At 46.8% G+C, this 23,127-nt stretch overlaps 1 protein-coding gene across 5 annotated transcripts in view; it reads right to left on the bottom strand.

The window, feature by feature from the left end:
* LOC138513917 (zinc finger protein 3-like) overlaps positions 1-23,127 on the bottom strand; it is a 168,868-nt gene that overhangs the window by 53,826 nt on the left and 91,915 nt on the right. The window contains exon 5 of one of the 5 annotated variants that reach the window (XM_069629068.1): positions 5,096-5,286. The exons of the other annotated variants lie outside the window; for them this stretch is intronic. The gene's annotated coding sequence lies outside the window, so the exon portion shown is untranslated. The remainder of the gene's footprint in view (positions 1-5,095; positions 5,287-23,127) is intronic. 5 annotated transcript variants of the gene reach the window in all.

The raw sequence follows: 23,127 nt of genomic DNA, 5'->3' as shown, positions 1-23,127 counted from the left end.
TGCAACGCGACACTCACCTTGTCCAACTATTCCCTCGAACCTCAGAGAAGCAGAACCTACAAGGAGACAAAAGGAACATCATTAGCAGCAGCATCTTACCTGCAGTCTTCATCTTTAAACACTCGCAGCTACTGAGAACAGCTTCCTCGAATCTGCATGCCTCCCGGACAGAACGACCTGAAAGAGGAAGATAGAGGCAACATTAAAGAAAGCTGTAGAGACATTTACAAATTACGAACAGCTCAAAAGGCTTACCTGGCTGGTCACCTCTCGACTGGCACCACACCACTCCGGACATTCCACTTGCGCTGAAGAACACCGCGACCTACAAGGAAGGAAAACACAGGTTAGCAAAGGCAAGACTTCGCAGCGCTGCGCATAGCGTTTACTTACCGCATCATAGCGCTCTTAATGCGCCATCATTTACCAGCGGGGCACAACCAAGCCAGTTCGCCGCGCTGTAGCTCCGCATACCTAAGAGAGAAAAAAGAGACATTTTAAACAAAGAGAGGCATGCAGGATAGCAACAAAACTAAAGAACAGTAATAAGACCTACCTGAACAATATCAAACGGGCCAGCGTCAGTGAAGTAACTGGACCGCACTCGCCCATGAAAGACAACGCGCCCCTGCAAAGAAGGCAGGACGGAGAGCATGCCTAATTCTACCACAAGGCAGAACCTTCCCCGCAGACCACATTAGGGCAAAGCTGAGAAGCATGCCAGCGAGTAACCCAGCTGGGTGGCGTCCCTGTGGATACCAGGTGAGCGTAACAGTTTTCTGATATTTTTCAGAAGGAGCAGGTGAGCACCCTCCCTCTGCTCCGGCAGTACGACTGTCAAATTGATCTCATTGAGGGCTTGCAGATCCCTTGTAGCCGGATATACACACTAACCGAGCAACAGAAGCTCCATTTGAAGACCTACATAGCCCAGTATCTGGCGAACTGGTTCATTCACCCGACAAAGTCTCCAGCGGTCTCTCCCCTATACTTCGTGCCAAAGAAGGAGGGGGCCCTAAGGACATGCATTGACTATCCCTCATCAAACCAGATAACAGTGAACAGATACCCACTCCTGCTTATACCAGTGTTCCTGGACCAAGTGATGGATGCACAGATGTACACCAAATTAGACCTCAGAGGGGCGTACCATTTGGTGCGAGTCAAGAAAGGAGACGATTGGAAAACCGCCTTCCACACCAAGTATTGTCTTTACGAATATCAGGTGATGCCCTTGCCGCATTTCAGTACTACATGAACAACGTTGTAAGAGAACTGTAAGATATATGTGCCATAGTGTACATCGATGACATCCTGATTTATTCCTCCTCAGCCCAAGACCACATCGCTCATGTACAAGCTGTCTTGGAAAAGCTCAGACAACACCAGTTGTATTCAAAACTAGAGAAGTGCTCATTCCACGGCTCAGAGGTTGAATTCTTAGGCTTCGTTCTAACTCCACAAGGCAACAGAATGGACAATGGAAAGGTGGATGCGATCCTCAATTGGCCTGCACCTAAGTCTACGTGTCACGCCGCCCGCATTGGGGTCCACTTACTTGAAGCGGCGCGCCCCGTCCTGGAGGCTGTACCCGCGCTTTCGCTTAGGGGTCCCTGGGTTGTTCTGGTCATCGGGCGCTTCCGGGTTTCCTGGGCAGGTTGGTCAGCGCATGCGCGGGCGGCCGTTTCGCGATCTTCGCGCATGCGCGCTGCACGGAGTACTCGCTTTGGAGGACCTTGCGGTCCACGCCTCTCTCCGAGCCAGCCAACGCTTGGGAGACGGCACGGCGTGCGTTCCAAGCCTCCTAGGGGTTGGCAGTCCTATTTAAGGAGCCCGGTTGTTCATTCAAACTGCGTCTCAACGCGGTTTGATTAGGATCGTGTTTCCTCGCCGGTTCCTTGTGCCTTCCTTACCTGTTACCTGATTCTTGTCCTCCTTGTTCCTGGTACCCTCGGGTACATCTGTAGTTGCCTTGCCTTGTCCTCCCTTCCCTTGTCCTGTGGTTGGGTGGTTCCTTTTCCCCTCTTCTGAGTTGGGTGGTTCCCCTGTGTCTATTAGTTGGTCCTTGCCCTTGTACCTTGTCTGCCTGCCCATTCAGCCTCCCTCTGCCTTGAGTCTACCTTGTGAGCCATACTTCTACCTTCCTTTCCCGGATCCTGCCTCCTACCAACTTCCACTGTGTCCTCTTCCTTGGGACTTCCATCCTCCGGATCCAGTCTTCCTTGGGACTTCCATCTTCCGGATCCAGTCTTCCTTGGGACTTCCATCCTCCGGATCCAGTCTTCCTTGGGACTTCCATCTTCCGGATCCAGTCTTCCTTGGGACTCAGTATCGTCATCTGGAAAGGCTCCCCCTGTCAGTGCTTGCACTGTCCTGACGCCACGTAAATCAGGGGTGAGCAGACTCGTGGCGTTAGGAGCTGGTTCGTCTCCAACCCGGTTCCATTCGGGCGGGAGCTGGGCTGGCTTCTCGCGTCATCAACCACATCAACGCAGGACTCCTGACAGCCTGGCATCATCATCAAGGTCTTCAACCAGACGAACAGGTACGCAACGTCCTCGTGACGCAGTCTATAACACTACGTCTGTAAAAGGAGTCCAACGTTTTCTGGGGTTCGCAAACTTTTAATCGCCATTTTATTCCCAGATTCTCTCAGTTGGTCCATCCAATTACCTCCTCGTTTTGGAAGCACAAGAAATTTGACTGGTCTCCAGAGGCTGAAGAGGCTTTTCAGACCCTGAAACTTAAGTTCACTGCTGCTCCGGTTTTACAACACCCAACACCAGACCTCCCATACGTGGTCGAGACAGATGCCTCCAGCGTTGCTAACGGAGCGGTTCTCTAGTAAAGAAACCCTGAGACGGGTCAACTACACCCAATAGCATTCTGGTCAAAGAAATTCTCAGTAGCGGAACAGAAGTATGCCATCGCAAATAAAGAACTGTTAGCCATCAAAGCAGCCTTTAAGGAATGGAGGCACTACCTATTGGGAGCGAAACACACTGTTACAGTCATCATGCACCATCGAAATCTGCAATATTTGCGATCGGCCAAGGCGCAATCTTCACGTCAACTTAGATGGGCATTGTTTTTCCACAGAATATGATTTTGTCATCACATATCGGCCTGGATTGTGCAACGGCAAGGCCAGCGGTCTATCGTGTCAGTGGAAGGGTCAAGACGCTTATGCTACACCTGAACCGGTGACCATATTCTCAGGAGACAAGCTCCTTGGCATCCTAGCAACTACAACCTCTCCCCTTGAGGACCTGAAGGCGGAGTAAAACTCCACGTACCTGCAAAGGGGTTACAAGCATGGGTTACTGGAGACCCCCAATGTACAATTCATGACGACCTACCCTACCACCAAGGGCGCTTGTACCTACCGACACAAGCCTTACAGGAATAGGTGATTACCAGCTACCACAGCGCACTATTGGAAGGTCACCCCAGAATTACCCAGCCCATGGCCAAGATCTAACGATTCTACTTGTGGCCAACCTGGCATAAGGATGTTACACAATACGTCTTGTCATGCAACATCTGTGCACAGAAGACGACCCATAAACAAAAACCAGCAGGACTAGTACACCCATTAGCAGTTCCTCCAATGCCATGGCACACCCTGTCGCTGGATTTCATCACTGATCTACCTCCCTATAATGGATATAGCACCATTTTGGTCGTAGTGGATCTCTTCTCCAAGATGGCACATTTCGTAGCCTTGAAAGGACTTCCAATGGCATCGACTCTGCTAAGGTCTTTTTGGAACATTTTGTCAGGCTACATGGTTTCCCTTCAGTTATGTGACAGAAGAAGTCAATTTGTTTCCAACATCTGGAGGAAAAGTTGCGCCCTAGCTAAGGTTGACGTGCGCTTATCCACAAGTCACCACCCCCAGACTGACGGTTAAACAGAATGAACCAACCAAACTTTAGAACAATATCCGCGATGTATGCTTCATCAGACTGAAAAAACCTGGGTGATGTCTTATGGATAGCGGAATACGCCTACAACAATTCAAACCACACCGCTACAGCCCACAGCCCTTTCTATGTGCTGTATGGGCGACATCCGCAGACTTCCATCTACAACCCACCAGAGACACTAGAAGTGCCAGCGGTTAAGACTCTGCACTCAACTATTTCCCAGGTGTTTCGGAAAGCAACAGAGCAATTGACTGTTGCCAAGGAAACACACAAAAGGTTTGCTGATAATCACCGAAAGGAGGCCCCTACCTATCAAGTAGGCAACGCAGTATGGTTGGCCACTAAACACATACCTTTGAAAGGGCCCCAAGCTTCATAGACCATCGAGGCTGCAGTAAACCATGTTATAATGAGACTAGCTCTACCCACCAACATGCGGATACATCTAGTATTCCACGTCTCCTTACTCAAACCAGTCCAACTCGGCACTCGAATGAAAACACCTCCAGCCCCAGTGACCATAGAGAGTGAACCGGAAATAGGAAGTCAAGGGCATCCTAGATTCCAAAGTGGTCCGAAAGAGTCTATACTACCTGGTTGATTGGAAAGGGTACGGGCCACAAGACAGAACATGGGAACCCAGTACTAATATCCATGCACCCCGATTAGTTAAAAGGTTCCATCAAAATTATCCAACTAAACCGGGACCCGATAATCTAACCTTGAGAGGTGCCTTGGTGGGGAGTGCTGTCATGGCCACCTTGCAGGCACACACCCCCTCATACTGTAAACATAGGTTGCCTGGCCATTCTCATGTTCATAGCGCCAGTATAACCAGGTTCTATGGGGGTACAACAAATTGGGTTAATGCGTGGCGCAAGTGGCACTTAATTCATAGTGCATTGTAAGGTAAGAAGCCAGCTAGTGACTTCCTAGTTCGCCCAAGATGGCAGGTTAATGAGCCATAGAACTTAAATGTGGGTTACGGCCTTGTTGTTGGTGTGGCTGGCTACATAAGCCACACCCAGGCAGGAATCCGTGCTTCGCGTTATTCTGCCCTCGCTGGCAGTGTGACGCTTACCAGCGTTCCGAAACCTGAAAAAGAAAGAACAGCAAGTTAGCAGTCATCCAGATTCACAAGATCTGAACCCAACACTCAGGCTTACCTGTCGAGTTGCGTGGCTCGCCTAGAACCGCTCCATCAGCGCTTGCGTACAGTCCGGCTTCTCCACTCCTCCTCTGCCCTCGGCGCCGGACCCGCTATCAGCTGTTCACACCTCACTGAGGACAGTATTGAACTCTTCTTACCCGGCTCAGGTCTCTGAAGAAGCTCTGATTCTCTGCCGAACATCGGCGCCTGGAAGGAAAACACACACAACTTATCAGGCAAGTTGCAAGGCGCCTTCACGTGCGCAGAGCACCTTTCAGCTCAGCCGTCACATAACTTGCCCGAGGCACAACAGTAAACCCTGCATTTAACTCACGCCCCATACAAAAGACCACCCAAGAAAACAAGTCAACGTTACTTCAGCAGTGAAGGACTGTTTGCACACATGCAGAGCCACTACCACCATCAGTAACAACTGTGCTTTATAAAGACTGCCTGAGCCATTCAGCTTGGAACCTACCTGCAATTACTATTAACCAAATTTACCTGGGCTTACCTGGACATACCACAGCACTGCAACACCAGTAGAGAGACACTGAGTAGCAGTGTCAAGCCACAGACGGTCTGGGCTTGAGTTTCAGTGAAGCAACTGAAGCACGTTATAAACCTGCAAGCTTGGCGCCCCTGCAAGTGATAGCAGGACGGAAAGCCCACGAGTTCTAATTAACAGGTGAGCATAAACCAGAGGGATGCGAATCCCAAGGGAGAATCGGGGAGGTGGGGAGGAACGGTGCAAGTGTAGGAACTAATTCCTGATCCTTTACCCTATGTCTAGCCGCACAGTCCACACAGCTCCACGTCCCACTCGTAACATCAGTCCCAAGGCACCTGGTGCTCCCGCAGAGGCAAGGTAAGTTTAACAGAGCCCATAGAGGATGGTCAGAGTGACGGGAAGAAAGAGGGAGCAAGGGTCCCAATAGGATCTCAGTCTTGCTGGCATTTAGGCACAGATCATTCGAAGTGCACCAGGACTGGATGGCAGATAGGTAGTCTGGGATGATGGAAGAAGCAAGAGGGTCAGCAGGAAGAGGTAGTCATCTTAGGTGTGGTCACATAAAAGTAACCATACCCATCCGACAGGGACCACGATTCCTTTGACTCATAGCAGCAGAGACAGCAGCAGCCCTTCTGATCTTCAAGTGAATCCTCATTGCAGCACTTCACGTGCGCTACATGAACTAAGACGGGGGCATGCTGAAGCCTCAGATGTGAGGAGCCTTCCTTTGAGTTCCAGGTTAGGCTGCATGGGACCCACCAAAAGTAAAACAACGTAGCAGGGGCCTAAGATAAAGTTTGCCTAAAAGAGAGTGAGGTGAAATTACTAATCTGCAATTCTGGCAAGAGGCACTTGTAATTTATGTACTTATTCTGACTGGTTACTGAACTTTTCACTGATTGAGATGCAAATGTGCTTGCTGTGTTCCTAAGAGGTGTGACTGATCGAGGGAGTTTGTCCCTTCTCCCCAAAGGAGAGCTCTCCCCACTCCTGTAAGGCTAGGGAGCTGAGCCCACTCCGCAATATCCCCTAGGGGTAGAGGCAAGTAGGACCTCACCAGAAGAGTCTCCCCCTTAGGGGACAAGGACTTCCATTCCTGTGAGGAACTCCCTCCAACTGTGGCCTACATGTGACGCTCTAAAATATCAGAGACTTAACTATCAAAACTGGGACTAAGAAACACTTAAGAGATGTTATTGTCACATAGAAAAAGAACATGTCTCTTTAAATGAAGATGTCCAGTCCACTGGGACAAGTATGTTAAATAACGTATACCTAACCAGTAATAGAGAGAGGAGAGCACATAAGCAGTTATGGGAAGGAACCAAGCTGCGTAATCACTGGAGAAAGTGAGGAACGCATACGCAGGCAGGGGAAGCCCCTCAGCTCATAACACCTGAGGAGAGGGATGGCAGAGTGAGCAGAAGCCAAGAAGCCAGCAAGTTTGAATCTTGCACGGAAGTGAAGAGCAGGGTCCAGAGGCATGGCAAATCCTGAGACGGAGAAGCCAACAGAGCAGGAGCACAGAATAAGGTGGGTCGACACCACTGCAAGCATATTGCAGCAGGGTGTCCGGTCAGGCACAGAGAGACCGAAACGCTGTGGGGAAGAAAATACAGACGAAACTGATGACAGTGTGGTACAAGAAAGAAGATCCCAGACAAACAGGGCTCCCTAAGAGGTTATCCTTCTCACTTGAAGATAACGGGGAGAACAGAAATAATGGGAGGACCGGGGGGAACCTTTATCATGTACTAAAAAACTCATCCCAGTATAAATCAAGAGGTGAAGTTAAACCTGAAATGTATGAACTGAAAGCAGAATAAGGAATTGCCTAAAGTCTAAATAAAGAGAGAAAAGAACACTGGATAACAATACCCTGGGAACAGGCGAAGGAAAAGAAGATTATTATATAAAAGAGAAGGAGTATTATGAGCCAGAGTTCAGAGGAACTATGCAATTGAACTATATGCAAAGTCAAGTAGAGCAGAACAAGCTGGACCATAAATGCCCAGGGGGGAAAGCTATTCAGGGAAATAATTTCCAAGGACACGTTAAAACCAGCAACCAAGAACATAGATCTTAGAAAAGGTCTCTGGAAGTGATTCCTAAGGAGGAAAGAAGAGTCACTAGTCCAGTTGAAGAGTTACAGAGACTGATTCAAGAAATCACAAGAGACTATTTGAAGGTATTTAGGAAAAGTCCTACAGACTGGTACTAGAAGCACCTTTACATAGTGGCAGGGTCAGTTAGGGTAGTTTTGAACAGCTGACTTATTTCTTTGGACATTGAACGATTGACAGACGAGCACATTAGTTATTAACATATGCAGGGACCACCCATAGCAATACTGAAAGTTAGGCCTTCTAGTGTAATTGTGAAACTGGTCCTCCCAGTATCCGGTCCTTCCTATGACCCGCCACAGAGGCCATAAGCCTCTGAGATCAGTGTACACCCTGTTCCCTGTTTTGACTTTTGTGAGTACTTTTGCACAACTGTGAGTGCCCCACTGTTTTAGGCAAATTGCCCATTTGTACTTGAGATACCGAGTGCTGGCTCTACAGAGCACACCCTTAGAAATTTAGGTCAGAATACTAGAGTCAGCTCTAGTTAGGCTACATGTGGAAAAATGTGGAAAAATTAAGCAAGGAAACCAGTCCTGCATTGAAAAGAATAGAATGAGACAGATGTAGCCTTTCCTGGGCATAACTGAATCGTATTGCACAGTCAACTAAGAATCTGGCTGGATTTGACTAGTGTGAAAGGTTGTCTGCGGCTTTGAATGGGAATACACATTCCAACTCAAAGCCTGGCAACGCTCCTCCAAGGTTCGTCTATGGAAGCCCCTTATGATTGGGTGAGTGTCAAATGTTTGGAATGGATGCATCCTATGGATGAGATCCTGAGTTTACAGCTCCAAATCTGCCATAAAGAGAGATGGTCTGCATATTTATTTTTGTTTAGTGATGGGATGATTCCCTGAAGCACAAAGATGCCTCGAATGAAGGAGCCCTGTGCCGAAGATCTGCTGGATTTGCAGCCTGTTCAAGACCATCCCTGCTAGCATTCGAAGATACCGTAGCCTCTGTATCAGAAAAGAGCATTGTGACAATGCCTTATTCTCTTGACTCCATAGGAATCTATTCACCTGCTCCACAGACTCCCTGCCTTGCAGTGCTTGACCCTATGTGGAAAACAAGACACTGAGGCACAAAGGCACTGGTTAACACAACAAACAGCATTGGGCGACTGCTATGCAATCGGATTGCAAACTTGATACAAGTGGTGTTACAAGAGAATGTCTGTACCTGGTAAGGTAATATTTCTTACTTGCTAATGTCACTGGAATTCTATGGTGCCTTTACATCACTGCAACTGCCGTTTTCCTTGAGCCGCACGGTCCCAATGCTCCCTTAGTAACAGCACACTCATGTTCTTCTTTGATCAACCTATTTTGATGTTCCTTCAGCTTTCTGAAGCATCTGGGGAACCTCATCATTGTTGGAGCTGCAACCGGAGCCCCAGGATCCTAGAGCCATTATTCTCTGGTGATCTATAGAGAAGCAAAACTGACTAACCATCTCGTATATGAATGTCACTCTCTGACTGTCAGGTTTCCGAACGTAATCATTTATCAATAGGATGACATTGAAAAACCCTCAGCATAAGGCTAAGTATGTCCTTCCTCCAATCATATGCAAGCTTAATTTCCCTTTAGAAATAGAAGTTGCGCTTGAGGGCAAATAGGTACTGTGACGAATCAAGGGTATTCGTCCCTTCTCCCCAAGGGGGAGCCTCCACCTTTGAGGCTAGGGAGGTCAGCCCACACCATAAGACCCTCCCTAGGGGTATGGGCAAGTGGGACCTCAGTGGGAGAGACTCCCCCTTAGGGGACAAGGACTCCTGTTCCTCTGAGGAACTCCCTAGAGTATACACCATAATAGCATAAATGGGACTATCAGATATGAAGAACATTGTAAGCGCCAAGGACTTGGTTGAAGACAACTCTAAAATATCCCATTGTGCAGAAGAAAAAGGACCTGTCTCTTTAAGGTGAGACATACATTTAACTGAGACCAGTAGGCTGAAAGAGGAGAGCAAACACCCTCGGATGAGCAAGAGCATGCAGAGGAGAGGCGAAGCACGACCAGAGAGAGAGGAACATAAGCAGGGGAAGCCTGAGGAAGGCGGAGCCAAGGAGTGTCATAGAACCCGTGACTTTCGTAAGAACCCTGAGCAGCAGAAGGAAATGCTGGAAGCCCAGCGTTTCAAAGAAAGGAGAACAAAAGCAGAAGGGAAGTGTCATCCCGCTGGTGGTGTGACCACAATGACTTAGTGGTGGGCAGTGCACCCCTTGAACAGCGGCAAAACTACCCACGTGGGAGTCGCACTGCGAGCCGCAATCTACACGGTAGCACTGAGGAAGAAGGCCGATTAAGAGACACCAACAAGGAGAAGCACGAGATACGGAGCAGAGCAAGAGGACCCGAGCGTGTGCCAAACCTTAAAAACGCTGCCCTGCAGATACAGAAGCAACAGGGAGAACAGGAATACCGGGAACTGGAATTGTGTTCACATGATCTCTAGAGCAACAAATGAGCCTGAGAGAGAAGTTTCCAAATATGAATGAAAAGTGAAATCAAGTTAAACAGATAAAGCACAACTGAGGAAACCCAGGAAAGAGGAAAAGACAAGTAACTACAAAGGATAAGCAACCTAAGGAAGTTGGAATTACAAGAGTCAGAAAGACGCATACATATGGATCAAAGTATAAAACAGAGTAATACAAAGCCTTATGAAATAACTGTGAGAAAATGGGAGAGCAAACCTCAGTATATCATAAAAGAGCTACAGCCCCTTGTCCAGAAGGCCGCAATAGACTATTTAAAGATAACTTACTGAGGAGAGCTATAAACTGATTAGAGACATTGGGCCTCATTACAAGTTTGCCTGTCCGGAAACAACGGTGCCGGTAAGCTTACCGGCACCGTTGTTTCCATACCAGCAAACTACGAGTCTGCCTGCTGGAGCCTCTGTGCTCAATAGGTCTGACCTTGCCGGGCACAGTGGCCACGGTAGGCAGACCGTCACGGAAGCACCGGCACTGTTGTTTACCCATAGACATAACAGTGAGAAGCAGAGAGAGGCCAACCACATTACACCACTAGGCTGTCCCACTAATGGAGTCAGGCAAGGTCAGGCAGTTTACCTTAACTATTCACACCTGACTCCACATTTATTTTAAACACTCTTTATTGGTATTTTATTATAACAATCCCACATCTTCCCCCTAGATGTCCACCCAACACCCCCGAATGTCAGTCCCCCCACACACATTAACGTAATTTAACCAATCCAAAGCAATCCAACCGATTCCCACTACCACCCACCCCCCTCCATCTCCCCTCCCCCACATCCCAAAGTCCCATCTGATTCCTTCTTTCTCCACTGACTCCACTTGACCCTCAGTTAGGGTATAAAAGGTGTGGTTCTGCTAGAGAAGATGAACGGTTGGAATGTGGAGGCTGCAGCACCAGAAGCCTGGGAGAGAACAGGACGCCAAGACGCTGACCATGGGCTGCTGGAGGGGTGCAGCCTGGCGAGGGAGCCGTGGCACCATGGAGCCAGTGTGAGGCGAGTTGCAAACCATTGCCTGCATCCAGGCCAGTGCTAGTTACTCTGGGACCTGTGCCGGTCCCAGGGGTATCTGAGGGGCAGGTGGTGAAACCCTGACCTCAGCCCACAGATCCCAAGAAACTGCTCGCCAGCGTCACGCTATCTGGGTGAGTTTCGTGGCAGAAGAGAGAGTGAAACCTAGTGGCGTGCGTGTGGCTGCAGTGGCAGCAGAGATGTGAATGCAGAAAGTAGCAGATGAAAAGGAAATGCAAGGAAAGCAAGGTGCGCGAGCGGCGCTAAGATAGGAAAAGACAGAAGAGAGGGCGCGAGCGACCCAAAAGACAGAAAGAGGTCACTTGAAAGTGAAACGAAGTAAAGAGATGGGGTGAGCGACCTGAAAGCAGAAGAGAGGGTGCGAGCGACCCAAAGGAAAGAAAGACTGTACTTGAGAGTTAAAGGAAGTGAAGAAAGGGTGCTAGAGACCGGAAAGCAGAAGAGAGGGTGCGAGCAACCCGAAAGTAAGAAAAGAAGGTGCAAGGCTGCACAGCAAAGTGGAAAGAGCGTGCCAGGGGCACAATGAAGATAAAGGAGAGAAAAGAAGGTGCAAGGCTGCATAGCAAAGTGTAAAAAGTGGTGCATGACTGCACAGCAAAGTAGAAAGAGTGTACTAGGTGCACGATAAACCAAGAGGAGAGAAAAGGTGCAAGGTTGCCCGGTAAAGTGAAAAGAGTATGCTAGGGGCACGATGAACCAAGAGGAGTGTGCAAGAAGCACAGGAAAGGGAAAGAAGGGGCAGGAGTGCACTGCAAAGTGGAAAGAAAAGAAAGAAGTGAAACCAGAGAGAAGATAAGGTTTAGAAATCAGAGTGGTCACGCAGGGGTGGAGCAAAAGCATGGTGTTTTCCAAAGTCTCTGCCCCATGGAACGAACTGTGTGAACTATTGTTTGAGACCAGAGGGGTCTAAGTTTTTTTTTAAACTGGCATAACTCTGTAAGGAGTAAAGCTTGGGGAAGGGAACCTCATGCACCCAAAGGCTTTGTGAACTGTATTTGCTGCAAGAGCCCTACGTGAAAGGTACCAACAGGAAACCTGTTTGTGTTGAACTATTCTTTGAAACTGGCAGAACTACACCTGAAGGTAAGACCACCTGAAACCAATAGTGATTTAAATTCATTTTTGAGTCACCATTTTTTCTTTAAGAAGAACCTAGAACACATTTTGTCTAAAAGTGAGGGCAGCCATAGGTTGTGACGCAGACAGACAGATTTTGGTTTTGGACTTACTGACATCGACGGCCCTTAGAAACATCAGTTGAGGGAACAATCCCCTTAGAGTTCGGGCCAGTCAGGCATTACACCAATCAACCAAAGTTCTTCAATAAAGGTTTTCAAACTGTTGCTTTTGAGTCTGGGGGCCTCATTACAAGTCCGGTGGTAACCCTGCTGCGGCTACCGGCGGGTTGCCGCTGGACTTACAAGATTTACCTAAGCCTGGCTTACCGGAAACACTGGGGGATTACAACACCGGCATTCCGGGAAGTGAGGCGCCAGTAATTTTAAATACCCATTCCGATTTGAGACCCATGCGACTCAATGGGAATGGGGACCACAGAAGCACCGGCACGATTAAGAACGGTGTCAGTGCTTCTGTGAAACTCTGCGGACGGGTGCCGTTCCGCCCACCAGGTCTGACCCGCTCGCAGAGTTGTACTGTGCCAGTCCAACTGCTCCACGGATGTGTTTGGGTCGGTAGTGCATGTAGTACCACAGGAAGAAACTACTATAATTACAGAAGAGGTGAAATGTATCTTTTAATGTGCATGAATAACTTGGTCTAACAAAGTATTTCTCACAAAAACATTTGTTTTATAGTTGAACATATTTTTACTGGTTTATAAAATACTAACAATGGGAATGGGACTTGTTTTTACTCCCTAAAAAATCATTTTACTCCCAAATTTCAAAAATAAGGAGTACATTATTCCTGCTTCAAAATCTTATCTGGAGCACTGGGGACAAGTACGAGTAGTCCCGTAATGATCCCAATTCAATTCTCTTGCTTTCCATGTTATAATTTTGTTAACTTGACTGGGACGGACGAGTATGAATAGTCCCATTACTATTCGCTGGCTGCCTCCCGGGTCTCCCATTTTCCAAGTTGCCTGGTATTGTCAGGGATAATGTCACCAGGGCCTCTCTTCGCTCATGGTTTGTACTGATCTTCGCCTGCACGGCTTCTCTTACTCCTTAGCTCTTCAGATATCTGGACGTTATGCGGTTTTAACCGTGTAGTGGTTTTGGTGTAGTTTTGGGGACCGCCGGTCCACCACCAAGCCACCACTATCTGTTTCTCACACTCTCTGGTTTACAGGACGTTGCACGTCCAGCTCTTTGATTTTGGTACACGAGCATTTTGTAACTCGCTGACTTTCTCGGTCTCAGTCTCCTCCCCTGTCAGGTACTACGTCGCTGTGGGGCTTCCCTGGCGGACGTTCGTGTCTCCCTCTCCTCTTGTTGCAGCATCTCTCTGCTCCTTCCTCCTCGTCACAGTTAAATGGAGCTTTCATTTAAAGTAATATGCACTGTTTCCTGTTGACAGTAACATATGGTTGTTTTCTCTTCATTCAAGCCTCTGTATGGTATTCCTAAGGAGGTAATTTTGGGATATCCTTTAGGGAGTTACTCACAGGAGTCTGAGTCCTTGTCCCCACAGGGCAAGTCTCTCCTGGTGAGTTCCCACTCGTCTCAACCCCTAGGGAGGGAGTTGCAAAGCTGGCTCACCTCCCTAGCCTCATGGGGGCTTGGGCCCCTTGGGAGAAGGGACACATTCCTGTGATTCGTCACAGTAGGTTGAGGACATGTGATAGTTATTGTGTGCTTGTTTAGATCAGGATAGCCACTCTGGGGCTTGAATAGATTCCTCTTACATCTGGCGGCATAAGTGTAATTTGTGACAGATTACAACGGACACAGGGGAATAATATCAAGTTCTTGGGGTTCCATTCTTTGTACAGATGCATAACATCATTTCATTTTCATGCAACAGCGCAGGTCGAATACAGTGACTGCTACACAGTGTAGTCTTGACTCAGACATATATCTAGAATGAGCAATCATACTACCCAAAAATGAAAATGTAAAACTCCAGTGCCATTGTGTATTGATCAGCGAAATGTTATTCATGCCAGCCAGACTGCAGAGGGATAGAGGTCAAAACCGCAATTGGTCAGAGGTGAGCAGGTTTTACGTCTCTTTCCTTACAACATCTATAACAAACCATCTTATGGCCTTGTGTTTCTTTTCTTTAATGTTCCCATCCCAATTTCGATTTGGTAATCAAATCATCTTTTTTGCAGTTTTAATTGAGTTTTGTTCCTCATTTTTCTTTCTTGTTTCACTGCTTCATTCTTTGGAGACAATGCCTGCTATGTTATTTTATACTGTTATGACGTCTGCGGTAACATGTCATAATTGCTTATGTTGCTTCACATTTTGTCATGTGTCTTTGTCCAAACCCTCCAAGTTTTTTTTGCAGGCAAAGGAACTAATGATTAGCGTGAACTTCATAGCACACCAGACAATGGGTGGCCTCCTGATCCTTTCTGCCTAGTACTGGACCCCACCAATCGAAGAACACTCCACCAGCTGCCTCCCCTATGCACAGCCAAATAAACCACTGGCTGATAAGCCAGACAGGGTGACTTATGAATATGAAGCCTAAATGTTCTACTTTGACACCATCCACAAGGCCAACAAGATATTTGAAGCAGAATTAATGTGACATGTGGCACTCCACAAAACAAACACATAAATAATACATTCAAGCAACACTCATCAAGAGGGCCATAATGCCCAAAGTAGACCGGCAAATGTAAGCTGGTAAGCAGACTCTAATTCCGCCGCTGGACCCAAAATCAGCCATACTGCCCATTCTTAACAGGGCAAGATAACTTCATCCCAAGCCACAATGAGTATAAAAGGCTGAAATATTCAGATTAACTCCCAGAAGAAACCTGCAAAAGAGGAGTCAAGCCTTCCACGCCAATAGTTCCTTCCAACAATAAGTTCATAGCAGCCCTCAAGATCTTCTGGTCAGTCAAATACAGGGCATTGCTGACTGATGAGTCACTGTTCAAATCGCACCCTAATTTAAGAATGCCTGTAGTTCCTCTGAGCATTAATGGTTATAGAATCTGTGACTATTAAGAATTAGTGTTTATGCATCTTGCTCTCTTTCATTTTTTCGTGATCCACTATTTGTCTCATGTTTCCATTCTTGATGTGCTTTCTTGCTTCGTTAGAATGATTTGTGATGTCTTTAAATTGGATAGTCCGCTTTCTACTTTTATGGCACTTTTTCTTGGGTGCCTATTCCCATTCCCTTTCCATTTTCTCGTGCTCACAAAGCCGTCCTACTTTCACGGCATTAGTTTTAGTGAGTATGCGAGATGGGGAGGAGCGTTAACTAATGGTCTCGTCTTCTGGTTGCCTGCGACCTGTGCCTGCATGCAGAATTTTGGCTTCATTGCAGCGCAGTAGCAGCGCGGTAAGTACACGCTGCATTTCCAGAGTTCATTATGTGACTGTCAACTGAAACTCTATGCGCAGCAATATAATCTTTCTGCAACTTGCTTTTTCACTGCAGGAGCAGGATTTACAATGGAGGCGAGGCACGATTTGGCTCATCCACTTTAGTTTGTTGCATTTTCTGTGCAACACGGATTTGGCTAAATATATCTTTTCCGTTGAGTACAATACTGGGCACTGTAAATTGATGTATTTTTACTTCGTTTAGCATTCACTATCATGATATGCCAGTTTTCATTGATGGTGATGTCTATACCATATTCTAGATACCTGTTAGCAGTTATGGCTTTCCACTTTTGAATAGTGTTGTGTATTCCAATGAGGCCATTAAAGATATTCTTTTTTCTATTCCTTTCTTTCTCTTTTTAGGTCCCACCAACTGGCCTTGTCTTATACTTCATTGAAGTTTACTATGACTACACTGAGATGCCGCTCTGGGTACCTTGTTTTTGAGCGCTAGATGTGAACACGGCTCAGCGTTCAATTTGTGCACGTTTGCTAATAGCACAAAATAGAGGTTAGTAGATGCATTGATATGCAGCGGCGGGCACGTCCCTTGGCTAGTCTTTTGCAATATGTTTTGGTATTGGGATAATTAATTACATCACAATTATTTCTTTGTCTCTACAGATGCTACACTGCGATCATCTGCTTATTCAATGGGCTGTGCGAATGAAGCAGTTCTCTGCGCCCTGTATGGACTTATTTAGGTGAACATGTTTTGCTTGGTATTGGTTGTCCATCTAATTGAATTCTAATTAGGTGTGGAGTATGTTGAGGTCCAGTCAGTCTTTTTATTCTAATGGTGATTTTTAGTTTCTTTTCCCACAAATTCTTTTTTGTGCGTTTGTCATTTATTTATTTGGGTCGATGCTGTCCCAGACTGAGATCTGCAATCAAGTTCGAAATATCGCAGCAATATAATCATGGGACCCTCTGGCTCATTTATAAATTGCATGCACATTTCAACATCTGTATGTGTCCAATGTCATATGTTTATTTAACAACTTATTCAATAGTGCGCCCTGACGAAGGCGACCATCAGCTCCTACGATCGAACTAGACAACATTTTGTCACGAAACTGTATTTTTGATGATACTTCTGTATCTACAGTAGGCACTTAGCACTTTTTTGCAATAGCACTTTTCTAGTGACTTCTGGCACTTAGCACTTTTAGCGATAGCACCTTTTCAGTGACTTATATTTACTGCCTATGAAATAGAGATGGAGATGTATCACATCCAGCAGTAACTGATAGGTTGCTTTTAGATAGATTTTTTGATATTTTTGTGTTGATATACATTCAAATGTATTTTAATGTTATTGTGTGTATGTAATAAAGATTGTAATGTTATTATGATGTTTTTTTATTAAAATATGATGCTAAAATTGTTTATTTGACTGAGCCTCTTCCCGCTCCACAATTATTTGAATCAAATAGTATTTAAATAGTGTCTAGATTCACCCGTGTGACTTCCAACCTGGTTTTCTTATGGACAAAGGAGTGACATTGGTGCAAAGAAATGTGTCGAAAAAAAATCGTCTAAGAGTTCTTGCCGCACCAGGCAGCCGTCTCTGCCTTCATCATGCTCACTGCATGACAGCACTTAATCACCAGCAAGTGTGCCGTTGTCCTCTGGGGGATAGGGGGGACGTCAACATCAGGGGACTGGAGGATATGTCGCCTCATGCACATGTTGTGCAACATGGCACAGCCCACAATGATTTTCCCAACCTCCGGTAAGGTGGAAACACCTGAAATGTCTATTTACTAGGCCAAAGGTCTGCTTGATGCACAGCCTGGTCTTGATATGTGCCTCATTGTAGGCCACCTCCTGTGGCGTACATGTATTGCGAACAGGCATCATCAGTCATGGAAGCTCTGGTTATCCACAGTCATCTGCAAGGGCAAAGGTCACAGGTGTCGTTAACAGAACATGAGGATATGTGCCATTTTTTCATGGCATGTTGATGAACCACTTTCCTGATAAAGTTAGGATGCATTGTTGAATGACATGGCTACACATCCATACATTAATGTATGTGTCATGTACTACGGTGAGAGCGGGGGGGGGGGAACATATGCAGTCAATTTGGATATCCCTTTCACACATCTCTCAACCACCAGTTGTAACATGTATGCCCTATGACAGAATTAGCAATGTGCATGTTGTCTGTAGTGGCCCTAGGCTGTGCTGTTTTGCCTGTGCCCTGAGGGGCGTTCGGTTGTCATTGTGCATTTTTATGGTTTCTACATACCTTCTTTCATGGAATGACATTCATGGTTTGCAGTGTACATGCCATCGCTGTCTGGCAGTGTTTCGTCATTATTGTGCAGTGGTAAAATGTGCTATTGCCTGTGTAAGTTTGGTTTCCATATGTACCTGTAGGCCTCGCTTAGTGTGCTAGCAAGTAAGAAATCCACTATGTGTTGCTGTCGTGCTACTGCATTGTTCTGCAGGGCATAGTCCTGTGGGTTGGTGGCTGTAATGTGTGGGGTAAAAGGGTAGGTCCTGCATGCACAGGGATTAGACGGGGCATGTATTAATTAGTCATGGAACCATTGTATTTGTGATCAGTGGTCCAAGTTAGCAGAAGTGGTTTGGAGCAGTGCTCCTATACTTTTATTTTTGCGCTTTCAGCATTCCTATACTTTTATTTTTTAATGAACGCTTGCTTTTTAAAATAAAAGAATAGGATTTCAGAGCGAACTTAATCAAGCATACTGCAAGGCGAGGATCACGTTGCTGCTTTGCCTGTAACAGAACCTTTGCTTCATGAGGGTTGAAAATGATAGAAAAATTAAAATGGCCACATGCTGTCATGCCTCACACTTCCTCCTCTTGTAACAAGAATCCGTTTGCTGTTAGGACGGCAGCAAAACCATTTTATACCAGATGGAGGCTCTTTAACAAGCTCCCCACAAAGAAACGTTGAAAGCATAGCATCGGTACTGCCTCAGTCACGTGACTTATGCACGTGGATCGATACTGCCCAGGTCACGTGTTCTATGCACATATTTGGGTGCTTTTTCGAAGCGTTCGGCGCTTCTGATTGTTGATTATAGCACTTCCTGATCGTAGTGTGTTACGTTTCCTCTGTTTTCCTGGTGTCCTTCCGCAGAACGCCGTCTCACTTTACTGTTTCCAGTTCTGAACTGCAGAGCCTTCGAGACGACGTCCAGTCACGGAGACCCATCTTCGCCGCATTCAGCGCTTCATGGCAGCATTCCTGTGAGGTCCGCTCGCCGCATTCAGCGCTGCATGGCGGCATTCTTGTGAGGTCCGCTCGCCGCATTCAGCTTTTCATGGCAGCATTCCTGTGAGGACCGTTTCGCTGCATTCTGCGTCATTTGGAGGCATTCTTGTTCAACAGAGGAGTAGTCTTCTGCCTCATGTCCAGCTGCATTTCCTAATCCGCCTGGTTCATTGTGCGTTCCCGTTCCACACTTCATGAGGCGTTTCCTGGAAGCCGGTGAACTCGCAGCGCTAGGAGTTACCTGACTTCTAGTTCCCAGGTGATAGATTCCTTTTGTAACATTGGGAACCATCTTTCCTTGTCATTAAAGTTCAAAACTTTTGTTGTTCATGTACCCAGAGGGTAGTCTTTATTTTTCGTTATCCCAAGGGTGAATTGAAGCCTACTTACCGGAGTATAGAAAGGACTGTCTATTGAACACTTCCAGTAATTTAAATGTCTACTTAAAGGGTGATAAGTCTATCTCCTGATAAGATCCTTTCGCTTTAAAATAAATAGAGGTGTCCAAGACATGTGGAATTAACCTTAGTGCACAGAACTAAAGGACGCTTTCCAGAGTGCACCTACCCGACTCTAGTGCGACCCTTGTGCCGTTCGGGGTAGTCCCTTACTAACTTCCTTTTCCTTTGTTCTATTTGTGGATTACCTGGATTTCATTACCTTGAAACTTCTTCAAACCAAGGTTAGTGGGGATAACTAACTAGTGAGATACATAGGTTTAATTCAATATACGTTACTTATCTTGTTGTTTCTGTCACATAGATTGGAGAGTGTTCATTATTGCCCTTTCACTTGATTCCTCACCCTGGCTGTATGTTTCAACCGTCAGTGGGTGTAATCAGTGGAAAGGGTTCTTCCTTGAGGATTCATCACTGAAGTTAGGAAGAAGACAACATCAGGACACTATCCTTTTACATCAGTATCCTTTACTTGTAGTTCTTATAACGGTAGGGCGGCATGTCACATGCCTAGCTCCAAGCCCCATTCCATGCCCCATCCCGGTCAGAGTCACAGTTCCACTACTTCTTTTTTTACACTTTGATCACTGCTTGTGATGCAATTTGTAATGTGTGATGGCACCCGTACTTACCCAGTAGCCATATAGGTTGGCCTCCATGGCTCTCCATGTATGGCGTTCCCTAGGAAGATAGCATTGAGGTTGGAACCAGGAAAGTGTGCGCAGTAATGTGAGATGGCGAGGCCAGCATTACAGGTTACCTGAACATTCTGTGAATGGTACTGCTTCCTTTTGCGGTATGCCTCTTCTGCTGCCTGGGTAGCCACCACTGCCACATGGGTGCAGTCCAGGGCACAATAACATTGGGCAGGTGGGCTGCCGAGTAAAATCATGACTTTGTGGCATTTATCTGTGTCGGGGTGGTGGGCAGGGAGAATATCTGGGGTGCATGCTGCAAGAGTCATCCAGTCCCTGCCTGAGTATGATTGAAAATGTGGCCTGCGCCATGCCATGCAGCACGCCCACATTGTGCTAGTAGTTGCCAGTGGCTAGGAAATGTAGCAGAGACACAAGCTTGAGCAGCAGTGATAAGGCCGTTCAGAAATGTTCCCTGCTCTGGATGTCATCCTGGATCAGTCAGAGTGGCCCAGCAATGGTCTCCCTGTTGAGCCGGTACAGAGTTAGGAGTTGCCCATCTGTTAATGGCCAGGTTGATGGCCTGACCCGGGGAATGGGCGGCCTCCCTGCATGGCACATCCTCTGCCTCGCTGCTCCATGTTGTCTGTGGTGCTGTTCCTGCCTCGGATCCTCAGTGCACAGCAGGAGGTGCTGGACTGGGGCTGGATTTCCATAACCTTTATGTATGGTATCTGCAATGGGTTTTTGGTGGATTTACAGCTCATGGTCAGTGGTATTTCGGCAGTATTTCCACTTGTAATGCAGTGGTGGAATTACCATTTTTATTCATGCCTCTAATTCTGCTGTTACCGCAGAGGCTAATTCCACCATATTTTGCCAGTAATTCCTTTGGTTTCGAATTTCCCAGTGCCAATTACGCCAGTGGAATTAATGCCCATTTTCTAGAATGCTGAATTTGGCAGAGTGGTAAAAGTGACGGTAATTTCGTTGACGCTATTTTGTACAATCACAGCTGAACTGGTAATAAGGTCCTTTGTTCTTTTTTTTTTTTTAAACACTTTATTGGTTTTTGGTTTTTTGATAATGTTACAAAAACAAACAAACATATAACATACAATTTATAACACATTACATGACTGGCTGCTTGGCACTCTGTATAAATGTCCTACTTCTCTTTGCCCCCGAGTGGGCAGGCGACCCTGCCATTTGAGTTTCTCCTGTCTGGGTGGCGGTGTAGGAGTGCAGCCGTTTCCTTTTTCCACCTTCTTGTACTGGGGGGTGCTGCGAGCACCTTCCTCTACTGTTTTTCCTCCCTTCCCGGGTCCCCCTCTTCGCTGTCCTCTCTTTGTTCGAATAGGTCCTGCATCAGGGAGTTCCACTCTATCATTTTTTTGTCCCATTCCCTCTTCTCCTTTCTGCGCTGCCCTCATCCACACCGCCGTTTCTGTCATCGCCCATTTCTTGAGATCCGCCCACCATGAGTCTATTCTTGGGCCCTCTTTCGAGTTCCATGCCATCGCTATCTGTCGTTTAGCTAATATACATATTAAGTCTTTCATTTTTGCGAGGTACGACCTATGTCTGCCTCCTCTAGGGAAGAGGCCCAATAGGTATAGTTCAGGATTCCCTTCTTGTATTTGGAGTCCGCTTCCGGCCACCTTGCTTCTGACTCCGTCCCAGAACACCTGTATCACTGGGCAGGTCCAGAACATGTGCACCATGCCCGCTTGCTCCTCCGGACAGCGAGGGCATGTGCGGGGTTTTCTCAGCTTCATTAAATTCATCCTTTTGGGTGTTAAGTACGCTCTGTGTGTGACATATAATTGTCCTTGCCTGAACCTTGCGTTCCTTGATACTTTTTTGGGATATTTCAACGCTCTGATCCACTCCTGATCGGTAAGGGATCGTCCGAGTTCTTCCTCCCAGCTTTCTCTCATGTGTAGCGCCTGTGAGTTATTAGATCTTAACAGTTGTTCATATAGCCTTGAAGTTGTGTGTCCACCTTCTGCTATATCGTACCATACATCTAACTCCCCTTCTTCATCCTCTTGTTCTGGCCACTCAGGCCACCTCTTTTTAATTGTCAGTATCATCCTATTATATAGGATGAATTGGCCTTCATGTATATCAAAACTCTCCACCATGTCTTGGAACTCTGCCCACTGTTCCTCTATCCTCAGATCTCCTATTTGTGCCACCCCTTTGGCTTCCCATTGGGATCTGTATGTTGCAAGCATGTTCCGATCTGTGCCCAGTAACCCGGCTAATGGGATCTGAGACGAGCAAGGGTCCATCGCCTTCTGGAGTGTCCACGCCCTCGCCCACAGTTTTGTCGCGAGCCTAAGCATGCTTGGTAAGGTCTTGCGTAGGGATTCGTCTAGCCATGGGATTTCTCGTAGATAGTATGATTTCAGTGCCGGTTGGAAGAGTATTTTATCTATTGCTTCATCCTCCCCCAGCCATTTGACCACAAATTTGAGTTGCCCTGCTAGGTAGTATCTTTCGAAATCAGGTAACCTGATACCCCCCTACTTCGTACTGTCTTTGTAAAGTTGTCATGGCGATCTTGCACCTCCCCCCTCCCCACAGGAACCTCCGCGCCATTGTGTCTAATTTTCTGAAAAAGGCTCTGGGTATGGCGTGCGGGATATTTGTGAAATAATATGACAACCTTGGGAGTACTACCATCTTCAAGATGGCTGCCCTTCCCATCATCCCCAGAGGGAGTGTCTCCCAGAAGCTCATGGCCTTTTGTATTTTGTCCAATGCTACTAGTGTATTACGTTCATGTGATTCTACAGTGTTATGGTGTATCTCTATTCCCAAATATCTAAAGGAGTTTGGTGCCCATGTCAGACCCATGACCGGGAGTTTGTCTCGGGGGACTCGTCTGAGGTCGGCCAGGGGGAAAAGGATCGACTTCTCTTTATTAATGGCTATGCCTGAGAGTCTGGTGTATGCGTTTGCTGCTTCCAGG

This window comes from Ambystoma mexicanum, chromosome 12, assembly GCF_040938575.1.
Source record: "Ambystoma mexicanum isolate Mex_15411 chromosome 12, UKY_AmexF1_1, whole genome shotgun sequence".
Taxonomy (NCBI): domain Eukaryota; kingdom Metazoa; phylum Chordata; class Amphibia; order Caudata; family Ambystomatidae; genus Ambystoma; species Ambystoma mexicanum.
Note: the sequence above shows the minus strand (reverse complement) of the source record. Positions and strands in the feature narration are given on the sequence as shown.